General features: G+C 56.7%; 2 long non-coding RNA genes across 2 annotated transcripts; both read left to right on the top strand.

Annotated features, from left to right (window-relative positions):
* The first annotated feature begins 700 nt into the window (after positions 1 to 700).
* On the top strand, positions 701 to 2483 carry LOC117796699. The gene is made up of 3 exons (XR_004621340.1): positions 701 to 724; positions 1049 to 1314; positions 2210 to 2483. It is a non-coding gene; the product is annotated as an uncharacterized LOC117796699 (long non-coding RNA).
* Positions 2484 to 9802: 7319 nt separating this feature from the next.
* On the top strand, positions 9803 to 11843 carry LOC109489213. The gene is made up of 3 exons (XR_002142169.2): positions 9803 to 9950; positions 10445 to 10522; positions 11062 to 11843. It is a non-coding gene; the product is annotated as an uncharacterized LOC109489213 (long non-coding RNA).
* Positions 11844 to 12943: the final 1100 nt, after the last annotated feature.

Genomic DNA, 12943 nt, shown 5'->3' with positions numbered 1-12943 from the left:
CCTCTGCCCTAGGGTCCCAGCTCCAGGGCACTGGATGAGGAGGGGCGCTGGGGGTAGCCCTGGCTAGCAGGGGTCCTGACGGGCATTTGCACGGAGACTTACGTGGGGTAGGGAACATGCCCATTGTAACCCTCCCCACACATACCTTGCTTCTTCCAAACAAGAAGGGGCCGATCTGATCACGCCCCACCGCAGTAGCTCCCCAGTAGCACTGCACTGAAGCAGGTATGCCTGTGGGGAAACTGAGGCTCAGGTTAAGAGGCACAGACTTAGAGACCTCACCTGCTGGGGTCATCTGCAGACCTCTCGGGTGAGCAAAGCCCCCCCCCATCCCCTCTGTGTCCTTGCTGCCCCCTTTGCATCTGGGCACCAAATGAACAGAGCGGAAGTTTTGTCCAGGTGGATCCTGGGTGTCCTGGCTGCCCATGGTCACCTGGGGCCATAAGCCAACAGAGGGGGAGGGGGAGTGGAGGAAGGCAGGCCAGGGTCTGATACCACCAGAAGGGACGGATGGGGGCCCAGCCTGATGCTGCCTAGAAGCGCCCCACCCTGCCTGGGCACAGTCCAGCGTTCCATGCCCTTCGAACCACACTTGTGATTCGTATTGACAGGCAGCAGGATAATCATTAACCACCGCCAGGGGCTGGGCCAACGGCTCAAAAGGCACTGGGCCCAGGGCGTCCCCACTTCCTCCTTGTGCCCCGAGGGCCAGCCAGGCACCCAGGTAAGAGCCTGCCCAGGCAGTCAGACCCTTACAGCCCCTCGGCCCCAGGGCTCTCCTGAGCCTAGCCTCTTGCTGCAGGGGCTCCAGCCCTTCTGAGAAAGAAAGGAAAGGGCCCAGACAGCTGCTGGGTGACCCAAGCAAGTCCCTTCCAACCCTGGGCCCCCATTTTCCCTGTGAGATGAGGGGGTCTGCAGTCCTGCTTAGGCGGCCACCACCACTGCCTCCACCAAGCCTGGCACCTGGCCTTGCCTGGGCGTCCTTGGGAGGGCCTTCTGGGCTCCGGTGGGTGGGAGGTGTCACCTGCTCTGGTGTCTTCATTTACAGGCCTGTCCTCCTGGGCAAAGGACTCCTGCCCAGTTACCTCCCATCCCAACCTGACTGCATCCCAAGAGGAAGAAGGCCACTTCAGAGAAGTTGCCAGACAGGATGGACCTCAAGGCCCTGCTCTGTGACCTTGGACAGCCTCTTTTGCCTCCCTGGCCATTTCCACTGCCGGGAGAGGGGGGCATGGCCCAAGTCCACTCTCAAGGCTCAGAGCCCCAGGTCCCCCTCCTCTCTAGAAGTTTTGGGTTCTCCACAATGTCCCCTAGGTGGGTAGGACTAGCATTGGAACCTGTCACTGAAACCTCTTGGGCCAGATCCCGTCTGGGGGGTGGGAGGGTGGGTGAGAACACATTTGGCCGTGGAAAAGTCTGCTCCTCTGGGGGTCCTGGGCCAGCTCAGGAACCACAGCCAGCAGCCCCGACCATTCCCCACAGCAGGGATGGAACTGAAGCTGGAAGGGAGGGCGGCTTCCCACCAGCCAGGGCCAGGGGGCAGGACAGGCCTCGAAAGCCCCAATTTGCATGTGAGGAACCAGCAGCCACTCAGAGAGGTTAAGCCACGTGCTCAAGGTCACCCAGCTCCCAGACCCCTGCAGGCCCGTGTTGTTCCAGATGGTGGTTGATCACAGCCCTGTTCTTAGCATTCTTCCAGCAGGGTTGTCTGTCAGCATCTTTTCAAGTTCCCTGTTCTCCCCCTTCCTCCCCCCTTGCCTTTCTCTGTCACTATTTGTCTGTCCCTTGCCAGTTCTCTCCTGTTCCACATCTGCTTCTCTCTTGGCCTCTCTGCTTCACTCTCCTACTTTCTGTGCACACCCCCCCCCGCACCCCCACCCCTCTCAGTCTTGCCTCCAGCTTCTCATCTGGGGCCAGCCCCAGGAATCTGGGCAGGCAGTGGTCCCTGGAGATGGACAGATGCCCTCGCTGTCCCTCTGCCCTGTGGCTGTGGCAGGAAGGGTGGGCAAAGGGCAGAGGGTGGAGGCCACCGTGGCCCAACCTGGAACTGGGGCTCAGCTCTGGTTGGGAAAGAAAGGAGGGAACAAGGAACTTGGGGACAGAGGGCGTGGGGGTGGCAGAGTGGGCAAAGGCTGCCCGGGAGCTGTAAATCTAAGCCACTCCCGGCTTTATGAGCGGAGCTGGGGCTGAGGCTGGACTTCGCCCACAGAAGGAGGCTGGTGCGGGGACTCCAGGTGTGCGCCCGGATGATAAGGACCCTCAATAAAAAGAAAATGGACCTGGGGTCACGAGGACCCAGGAAGCCCTGATGGTTGGGCATGAGGTCCTCGCCACACGTCGGCCCGGGGGAGATGCCAGGACGGCAGGGCCCAGGCCTCCAGTCGGTTCCCACCCCCTGTAACAGCAACTCCATGTGGAAGTGCCCGCTGGTTCCAGTGGGGCTGCTGTTATCGGGGACGGGGGCCAGTGCCCGCGGAGGAGGAGAGGCGGCCGCTGCCCTGCAGACTGGCAAGGACCTCCACAGCCACGCTCCCAGGCCCAGGATGGCCAAGGGCGGTGGGCCGTCAGCAGGCTGCTGAGACCGAGTGCACAGGGCTCTGACCTATGAATTGACAGCCAGTGCTCTCATCTCCCCTCTGGCTGCCAATTCCATAGGTCACAGGTATGTTCGCCTCAATGCCAGCCGCCAGGACCTGCGGGGGAAGGGATGGGGCTGGGGGTACCCAAAGGCCAATGAAGACTTGGTACCCCAGTGCAGCAGTCAGGCCCAACTCCCTCCTGTCTCCTTCCTACCTTTCCATTTCCCCTCCTGTGAGCCTGTACTGCTTTAGGTCCGCACCTATATATGGACTCTTTGTGGCAAGCCTCTGTGCCTTACCCTTGTTGTTCCCTCTGCCTGGAACACCCTTCCAGCTTTTTTGGGGGGTTGGGGGGCAGGTTCACACTTACTATTCCAAGCTCTGCCCAGGCATTTGCTGCCTCAGGAAGCCTTCCTGAAGCCCACTTGATCCCAAATGCCCACCTGGGCACCCCTAGCACCCTGCATTTCCCCAGAGGACTGAACTCCCCCAGTGTTTCCATCCTCCCCACCACCTGGGAGCGCAGCTCCTAGCCCAGGCCAGGCCCAGATGCATGTTCAATAAATGTCTGAACAGATCCTAAGCTTTCTTCGCGCACCCCAAGGAAGCACCACCAATGTCCTGCGTGGCCAAGAGGGGCCAAGGGCCCTGGGTCCCAGTCTGTGTCGGAACTCCCTGCAAGACAAGGACCCAGAGCTGCCTCCCCTCCACTCACCCCCTTCTTCCTCTCCCTCTCCGCCCCAGACCTCGCAGGCTCCCCACCCCCTGGCTTTTATACAATGCAGTTCTGGAAACATTCTCATTTGAATAAAAAGGTTTCTGCTGCTAAAATGTAAACTTTTCAAACCTGGAAACGTAGACCTAAGAATGAAGTTCAAATTGCATAATAATAGGAGCCGGTTCTTGCCCCCTCTCTGTGCACTGAGCACTTGCACACATCCGGCACCGGGGTCAGCTCAATGACCTCGCAAAGCCACCCTCGAGCCTGTTCCGGAGATGGAAACACGGACTTGTAGAGGGGGCGCATCTTGCTAAAGTCACAGAGTAGGGCCGCCTGGGGGGCTCAGTTGGTGAAGCATCTCCCTTCGGTTCTGCTCATGATCTCAGGGTCCTGGGATCGAATCCTGCATCCGGCTCCCTGCTGAGCAGGGAGGCTACTTCTCCCTCTCCCTCCTCCGCTCCCCCTGCTGTGCTTTCTCTCTCTCTTTTTGTCAAATAAATAAATAAACAAATAAAATCTTAAAAAACATAATAAAGTCACAGAGTAGTTAAACCTCTCTCCACGGACTAAGCATCCAGCCACCCTCTCTGGCCCTTGTGACAGTCACTTTTCCCAGTGTGGCTTTGCTCACACCGCCCTATCTGCTCCGGATCCCTGGGCCACCACCTCTACTGGGCCCTGCCCAGATGTTCCTCCCCTGACCTCAGGAGCTGCTCGCCTCCACTGCACCTCTGCTCTGGGGACCTCTCCCACTGCCCCCTCATCTTATCCCTGCAGGGCCGAGAGCTCTGTGCATTTATCTTCTCTCGGTGCTGGCCTGAGCCTCCTCCAGGGCAAAGTCCTTGATCCAGTCCTCCCGCCTGCCCCATCCCCCACCACCCCAGCATAGTAGGTGCTCTGGATACACTGGAGCCGAAGATACAAGGAGCTGAACTCTGACCCTCTTGGGGCTGTCAGGCCCCAGGCCCGGCAGCCTGCCCTGCCTTGGACGTCCGCCTCCATCAGTTTCTACAGACCCTCCCCCAGCTCCAGTCCCAGCCCCCCAGCAAGGCAGACCCAGCTGCCTCGGACTGGCTCCTTTCTCTGCACTGACCTGTGGCCGTTTCCCGACAGGCCGTGGGCCTCTGCCCATCTTGCCTCGCCTGCCTCCTGCTCCCACTCCCTCCTGAGCCCTCCAGGACACCTGCTGCTCACTGTCCCATTCCCTGGCTCCCACGATGTTCTGTGAGCTCTGTTAGAGTCCCCATCACGGCCACCAGCAACGCCTAGGCCTAGCTATTCCCGCCCAACTTGTGAGCGCCGGGGAGCACCCGCCACCGACTTTCGGTTTCCTGTATCCTCAGACGGGCACAGAGGAGCATTTTCGTAAATGCACACTGCAGGACCGACCAATGCACGGATGAAGACGGCTGGGGGAGGCAGGTGTCCCGTGGGGGAGGGTCGGCCGGCGCTGGCAGGAGGGAGGCCCTCAGTAAATGCCAGCTGTCTGCTTCATCACCATCGCCACACGTCTGTGAAAGGACAGGATGCCGACCAAGTGTCCAGAGAGGATACGCAAATTCACTGTTCCAACAGCAAAGAAAGGCCTCTGCGGGAGGAACGGTCGGAGGACAGCGGCTCTGACTGGGGAAGTCTTCCTGAGAGGTGAGTCTGCGACCAGCTTTTGCTGAGGTGGATCCTAGGAGTAGGGGGTGAGCACTGGAGGAGGAGGGAATAACGGGGAAAGGTGCAGAAAGAAGGAGGCATGGAGGCTGGGGGCAAGGGGGGTGCTTTCTCTTCGGCAAGCCTCACTCCCTACAGCCACCACCAGGGGGTGCCCTGGGCCGCGTGCCTTCCTAGCTGGGTGGGGCCCGACTGCCCCATCCTCCTCCCCACCTCGGGAGTCCTCCCCAGCCTCTCCATGAGCACCCCCCCCCCAGGTCCCCTCCAGGCCCTCACAGAGGTCAGTCAGTGCCCTTAACGCAGTGGCGGGTCCCAGGCACTCAGGGCGCACCTGGCACAAAGTGGGGGGCTCCCTGCCGGGACTCTTGCAGCTGCTATCTGTGTATAAAACATAAGCGGATAGTGTATATTTATATAATTATAAAGTAAGTCCCTGTGTAGCTACCGCTCAAAAGAGAAAATCTCTGGGGACGCCTGGGGGCGCGCAGTTGGTTAAGCTTCCGACTCTTGATCTCCGCTCAGGTCAGGGTCTCAGGGTCCTGGGATCAAGGGGGGGGGCTCGCTCTGCAGGGAGTCTGCATAAATTCTCCCTCTTCCTCTGCCCATCCCCCAGGCTCGCTCACGCTCTCTCTCTTCCAAATATATAAATAAATCTTTAAAAAAAGACGAAGAAGAAGAAAGAAAGAAAGAAAGAAAGAAAGAAAGAAAGAAAGAAAGAAAGAAAGAAAGAAAGAAAAAATCTCCGTGCTGCCGAGCTCCCAAGTGTCCTCCCAGGTGACCCGTCCCAGGTAAGCACAATGTCCTTTACGATCATCGCTTCGGCGCCCTTCCCTGCCGTTCACCACCCGTACGGGGCCTACAACCATACGTGTTCGTTTTGCCTGCGTTTGTTGTTGTTGTTGTGTTTGTTATCCGAGCGGAGCCCTGCCGCTGGGCCTGGCTGTCCCCAGGAGGTGGCCCGGCCCTAGATCGCTCGCATTCATTCCGGGCTGGGCGGCATTCCGATGTCTGAATAGAAAACAGTTGGTTTCTCCATTGTACTATCAGTGGACTTGGGCCCTGCTGGGTCGGGCCCCGGGCAGCAGATGCAACACTGGCCCAGGCGCCTCGTGCCTGAAGGAGGAGCACCTAGTGACAGGTGTGCTTTTGGTTTTGACAAAACAAAAAGTTGCAAGAAAACACAACGAACAGCCATCTACCCTTCACCTGGATTCACCAACAGTAGTTACGGTTTTGCAACATTTGCTTTCTCTTTCTCTTTCTCTCTCACACGCTCGAATTTCCTCTGACCCATTTGAGAGAAGGTTACATAGGTTATGACCCTTCACCCTTAAATATTTCAACATGTATCCCACCCCCCAAAATGACATCTCTTACACAATCAGCGTACAATTACCAAATTTAGGCCTGACAACAGTGAAGCAATACTGTGATCGAACATGCCATCCACTTTCTTTTTTTGTTGTTTTCTTAAAGATTTTATTTATGTATTTACTTGAGAAAGAGAGAGAGAGAGTGAGGGAGCAGGGGGAGGCTCAGAGAGAGAGTGAGGGAGAGAATCTCAAGCAGGCTCTGTGCCGAGCATAGAGCCCGACCCAACCTGGGGCTCCATCCCCCAACCCTGAGATCGTGACCTGAGCTGAAACCAAGAGTCGGATGCTTAACCCACTGGGCCACCCAGGCGCCCCTGCCATTCCCTTTCAAATGTCACCAGCTGTCCCAGTGAACGGAAATCAGACCTCACATGCGGTCACCAGGTCCCTTCAGCCTTCTTTAGTCTGGAACTGTCCTCAGCCTTGTTTTGTTTTTCAAGATCTTGACATTTTTGAAGAGTATAGGCCAGCTGTTCTGTAACATGTCCCTCAGCTTTTGCCCCCCTCCCTAAAGAAAATCAAATATGTCCATTATATCAAATTTGAGGAATATAGAAAAGTCAACAAAAATTGCCGCAGGTCCTATGATGCAAGCATAGCCCTGTAGACATTTCCTGTAATCACTTAAGTTCCTGACTTCGTTGTTCTCTGCACTCTGTACATTAACTCATTTACCCCTAGAGGTAGGTGCTTTCCTTACAGCTGGCCTGAGGGACCTCAAGTCTCCCGGAAGATCACACAGTTGGTAGGACTTGAACCTGACCCTGTACTTGGCCCTTATGCTACACTGCCTCTTGACAGTGGCTGGGCGCAAGTGGGTGGGTCTCAACCTTCTATTGACATTTGGGGCCCGAGCCGGAGAACTCTCCGTTGGGGGCCGTCCTGTGCATTGTAGGGCGGTAAGAGGCATCCCTGACTCCGGCCCGCTAGGTGCAGCAGTGCTCCCCAAGCTGTGACCGCCAAGAATGTCCCAGACATTGCCAGATGTTTCCTGAGGAGCCAAATCACCTCAGTTAGGAACCCCGTCTGTGTGTGTGTGTGTGTGTGTGTGTGTGTGTGTGTGTGTCTAGCAGGGCAGCACTGTGTTCAGTAAACCAATCTGCTTTCTCACTTATTGACTCCACGATCACTTTTAATTTCCTTCGTTTCCTTCTCACCGCTGGTTGAATGGCCACCAGGTGTTGCCAATCAAATAAATCGTCAGTTGACCAAAAGACACATCCATTGCGACAGTAGTCTTCCCACCGCAAACTTAGTGGCTCAGAACAAGCTCATGCTTCTGTGGGTCAGAAGTCCAGAGCCCCAGATGCTGAAATCTGGCGTTAGCCTGGCTGAGTGCTCCGCTGGAGGCTGAGGGGTGGAGGGGATCTCCTTCCATGCTTGTTCTTACTGGCCCTTGGCAGGGACTGGGATTCCTTGCCCGTCGTCAGCTCTCAGCTCCTAGAGGCCACCACACTCCTTCCCCGTGGCCACCCTCCATCTCCGGCAGCCAGCAATGGCACACTGAATCCTTCCTGTGCTTTGAATTCCTGACTTCCTTCCTCTGCCAACAGCTGGAGAAAACTCTGCTTTTCAAGAGCTCATGTGATAGGTCAGGCCACTGGGAGAATCTCCTATCTAAAGTCAACTGTGAGGGGCGCCTGGGTGACTTAGTTGGTTGGGTGTCTACCTTCGACTCAGGTCATGATCTCAGGGTCCATCGGGCTCCCGGCTCAGTGGGGAGCCTGCTTCTCCTTCTCCCTCTGCCTATCCCCCTGCTGGTGCTCTCTCTCTCAAATAAATAAATAAAATCTTTTTTAAAAAATAAAATAAAATAAAAATAAAGTCACCTGTAGGGGTACCTGGGTGGCTTAGTTAAGCATCTGTCTTTGGCTCAGGTCATGATCCTGGGGTCTTGGGATCAAGCCCCCTGTTGGGCTCCCTGCTCAATGGGGAGTCTGCTTCCTCCTCCGCCTCTGCCCCCCCTTCTCATGTACACAAGCTCTCTCTCTCTCAAATAAATAAATAAAATCTTTAAAATAAATAGATACATAATACATACACACATACATACATAAAGTCAACTGTGCCATTGAACATGACCTCTCGCAGAGTAAACCCAGTGTAGTCACAATTGCAGGCCCTATACCAGGTGTGTTCACCAAAGTGGGAAACACGGGGTACAGCTCAGAATTCTGCCTACCATGATTAGTAAATGGCGGGGGGGGGTGTTTTAGGGCGAGGTCTCAGAACCAAGTGGCTGGAGGCCAGGCTAACTGAGCGGGAAATGGAGGCTCGATGCCAGCTCTGAAAGGGTCCTGCCGCACCCCTGCCCTTGGACAAATCCCAACATGTATTTCTGGGAGCAAACATGGAGCATGGGCAGGCCTGGGTCCTCTCATCTCCCCAGCTCCCAGTCCCTTTTCAGATGACCCCTTTTCTTTGCCCGTACTTAGGGCAGGATGAAGAAGACACAGGTCAGAGGAATGTTCCAGCTGGGCTGAAAGGGATGTGAGAGACTGACTCTTGGCAGAGTAGGTCACCCGGGGCAGTTGCATGGACCACCCCGCTCAGTGGGACTTTCATGGAGACCGACATGGGGAAAGGAGGAGGGAGCTGTAGGTCAGCAGGGGGGCCTGGAGGATGGTGTTGGGCACAATGTCTGACCCCCACTGAGGTGTGGGTGTGAGGGGCTGGGCCAGAGGCCAGAGGAGCTGGGCTTGTGCCCCGGCAGGCAGTCACGTGTGACTCCCTGTTGGGCACAGAATTGCTCCCCAGCCCCCAGCCTGTGAGGCCCGTGGAGAGGCTAAGGGTAGCCCCCCACCCCCTGCCACGGGGAAACAGGGGCTCGAGGCTATGGTGAGGGAGTCAGCCAGAAGAGAAAAGCATGCCTGGAGGGGATGTGAGAAGGACTGTGGCCTACACTCACACAGGTGGGGCTACCCCTGCAGTCGCTCAGGCAGCAATATCTGAGCCCCTCAGGTGTACCCTCCGGCTGCTGAGACCAAACCTCCAAATCTCTTGTCTTGTCTCTGACTTTGCCACCAGGCCTGGCAGCCTCTGAACTGGCCAATGGCCTCCTCGCGTCCCCCGTGGCCCCTGCTGACCTCAGCATCTTCCTGCCATTTCTCCTCCTGCACCCTCCATTTCCATCCGTACAGAGTAAGGAGACCCCAAGACCCTGCCGAAGGACCCCGATCACATCACTGCAGAAGGCAGAATTGTCACGTGCTGAATAAGAGACGACCTCCCATGGAGTCCCCCAGCCCCGTGTGTCCACAGCAAGACCTGGAGGGCAGCTCGGGGGTGGTGCCTGAGCTCTCCCGGGAGTTTAGGGTAAACACTGCACCCCGAGCTCAGCTGCAGCTCCTGCCTTGGCGGCCCTTGCAAGATGGGGCGCTGGGAAGCCCAGCCGTGGGTGGAGGGCCTACCACAAGCGTTCAGGCTTCTGCGGCTCAGCTCTGCGAAGCACTCTCGGTCGATATGCAGGCTGGGGCCCCAGGCTGCAGAGCTTACGGGTAGCGTTCACGCCGGCCTGCACCTGGGAAGGAAGTCCTGGAAACCCTCCCCCTCTGGGTGGCCACTGGCCCGACCTCAACCTTGCAACTTCAAGATTGGAGCGTGGACAGGACAATGGTAAGATTCCAAAGGCCCGGCTTCTTATTCAGCCCAAGGCACTCACCACCCCTGGGCCTTGGGCTCTTTTCATTGAGATGTGAAAGCAGAGATCCCCAGCAGCCCTGACACTCTGTCACCTCCAAGCTGGGCCTATGGCTACCGCTGGACACCTTCGGAGGCCCCTGGAGCACTGCAACTGTCGCCAGGACCCTAGCCCCATGGCCACGGGCACTGCTATGTCCCTTCAGGAGAGAGGCTTCGCGGGGTGCAGGGACCCCAGACTGCAGAGGAACAGACTCCCCCCCTTTCTTTACCTTGGTTTGACAAAACTTACCTGTTGGCCAAATCTATTCCTCCTGACTGCAAGAAAAGCTGTGTCTACGCAGACTTTCTTAGTAGGGAGAATGAACCACTCCTCATCCCAGGGACAAACCTAGGTGTTTGTGGCTTTTCCCAGCCTGACACTTCTGCCATATTTGGACAAAAGACTGTTTTTTTCTTTTTTTTTTAAGTTGTTTTTAGGGGCCTTGTACATAGACCCTTCTGCAGACCAGGCCGTTACGGGACTGAGCAGATCACCTGGGAAGCAGGTAAGACTTTCCGCCCGACAGCAGTCTCTCGAGACCTGGAGAATAAGGCCCGGTTGTGCAGGTGTGTGTTTCTGAATTTGAAAGACGGAAACACTAGGAGTGGAGGATGAGGGCCTCATTTCCACAAGAAAGGAAAATATTTGAACTCTTCCTTAGTCTTTTGTCAGGGGTCTGGGCAAAGACAGAAAGTAAAACAGAGAAACTAAAAGTGAAATGCTTCACTTATGTTTTACAAAACTCCCACCGAAGAGAATCTACCCGGCTCCAACATCAAAAAAGAGAATTAGGACATTTTCATGACCTGGGAATCGGTAGCTTAGGAAGCTGCCCAGGACCCAAGGGCCAACTCCATGAAACTGGGGAAACTAATTTCTGCCCCCTTGAGCCTCATTGAGGGAGAGAGATCCCTTCTTTCAGTCCTTTGCGCTCCTTGGAGAAAGTCAGGGGGCCATATAGAACAAACAGGGGCTGAAGTTTCATGTATAAATAACCCAGGAACATTCTGTTGTTTTCACTTTTATTGGGCTGGCTATTCCCAGCACAGAGGACTCTGGGGAGATGTGAAGACCATGGCGGGTCACCGTGAACGCTGACGAGAGGGAGCTTCCTGAAGCCTCATTCAGGCCACTGAACAACCACCTCTTTCAGGAGCCTCAGCCCCGAGCCCTTCCCTGGAACAGCCCAGAAACTGCGTCTCCGGGGTGGACCCGTCAAAGCGCCATGGAGGAGGCAAGTCCTTTGGCTTCTAAGGCTGGCCCAGGAAGTCTGGACTGGGCCCACCCAGGGCCCCTGATCAGCAGCTGGCACACAGCCTCTGGTGACAGCCCTGCCCAGGAGTTCTCAATATGTTCTTGTGAGGAGCCCACCAAGAAAAGAGGCTTGTGCCTTCTGATTTTCTGGTATTGATGAAAAGAATGCTAATGAAATCCCGAATAAAAGCAGTAAGTCAGAGACCAAAGAATGCAGACAGGGCTTTCCAATGATTAGGGAGGCAAAGTGGGGAGGGGAAGGCAATCTATTAAACATTCTCTTTCGTCAGAAGGGACTGAAGCCTGATCCTACAAGGAGTGGGCGATCTAAACTCCCCTTCTGCCCTCTCTGGCTCCCATTTGACCCAGGTCCCTGAAGAACTCTGCTCATTCTCAGATTTGAGTTCCTGCCTCCATCCCACATCTCCCAGAAGCCAGAAAGTTGGACATGAGGCCTTCAAGTTCTTAGGTGCATTTTAGCTCTACCTAGGAGTCTCCCCACACCCTCACTGTGCCACCACACCCCCACCCCCTCCTCCTACACTTCCGTGTCCTGATACTGGTTACCTAACAATCACAGTCCCCAAAGCTCTGACATCACCCACTGAAGATTCTCACCAGCCTGGACAGTCAAGGGGGCCAATGAGTGGCCAGGAATAATGGCGGGGGAATGAGCCTAATGGAACAGCCAGGAACTGGTAAGGGGGGCCCACAGGGCAGAGTAAAAGAGGGCAACTGGTGGTGGCCCTGACAGGAAAGCAGAAGTATTTGGGTTTTTTAATTTCCCCTAAGTTCCCACAAGATTTCATTGTTGCCCCACATTTCCCCTCCTCCCCACATAGGGAATTTCCCGATTTCACTTCCTCAAAACTCAGGTGGCCAGAAGGCCTCAACTTCCTTTGTACCCCCACCCACCCTCGCACAGATGCAGCCCCCTCAGAGAGGTCATTTCTTCTCCCCTCGTGTCATATGTCCTATGTGTCCTCCACTGCCGTGTCCCTCTTCCAATCCCCAGCCCCACCTGCCTGCGGGGAGCTCAGGCCTCTTGGTGCTGGTCAGGTTTTCCCCAGGGACCACTTATTCCCTCCCCATTTTTCTTTCCCCAGTCACCAGCCGAACGTTCCACTCCCCACCCTCCTCTACTCCCTCTCCCTCTCCCAGAGCCGATAAAGACGACGGGCAGGAAGTAGTTTCAGGGTTAAGCAGGGGCGAGGAGGAGGCAAGAAAGGGCAGCTCAGACGCGACCCCTCCACCCCCCTCGGGGTCCGCCGATACTTCCGGGGATTCCGAGCCAGCGGGGGAGGGAGGACCGTTCGTGGGGGAACTGCGGGTGGGGCGCGCAGCCGGGGAGCTGGGCGTCTAACTGGGCGTCTCGCGGATGTCGGAAGGCACGTAAACTCCCGGACCTCTGCGCGCCGGGCTCTCGCTTCCCGCCTTCCCAACCGCAGCACTTGCGCTAGCGGCCCCACCAAGGGAGGGGCGAAAACAGGTGCGGTTGCCACGGCACCCGGGCCAGGGGCAGAGAGCAGGGCGAGCGGCGCTCGCGATATTTGGAATCGGCCAATGGGAGGCGGGGGAGGGGAGGACGTGGCGCGGGGGTCGCGGGCGGGGCTCCTTCCTCCCCGGCCCTTTTCGCCGCGGCCGGGCGCGGCGGCGGCGGCGGCGGCGGGCG

The sequence above is a fragment of the Ailuropoda melanoleuca genome, chromosome 16 (genome assembly GCF_002007445.2).
Source record: "Ailuropoda melanoleuca isolate Jingjing chromosome 16, ASM200744v2, whole genome shotgun sequence".
In the NCBI taxonomy this organism is placed as follows: domain Eukaryota; kingdom Metazoa; phylum Chordata; class Mammalia; order Carnivora; family Ursidae; genus Ailuropoda; species Ailuropoda melanoleuca.
This window is presented reverse-complemented; position numbering and strand designations above follow the sequence as displayed.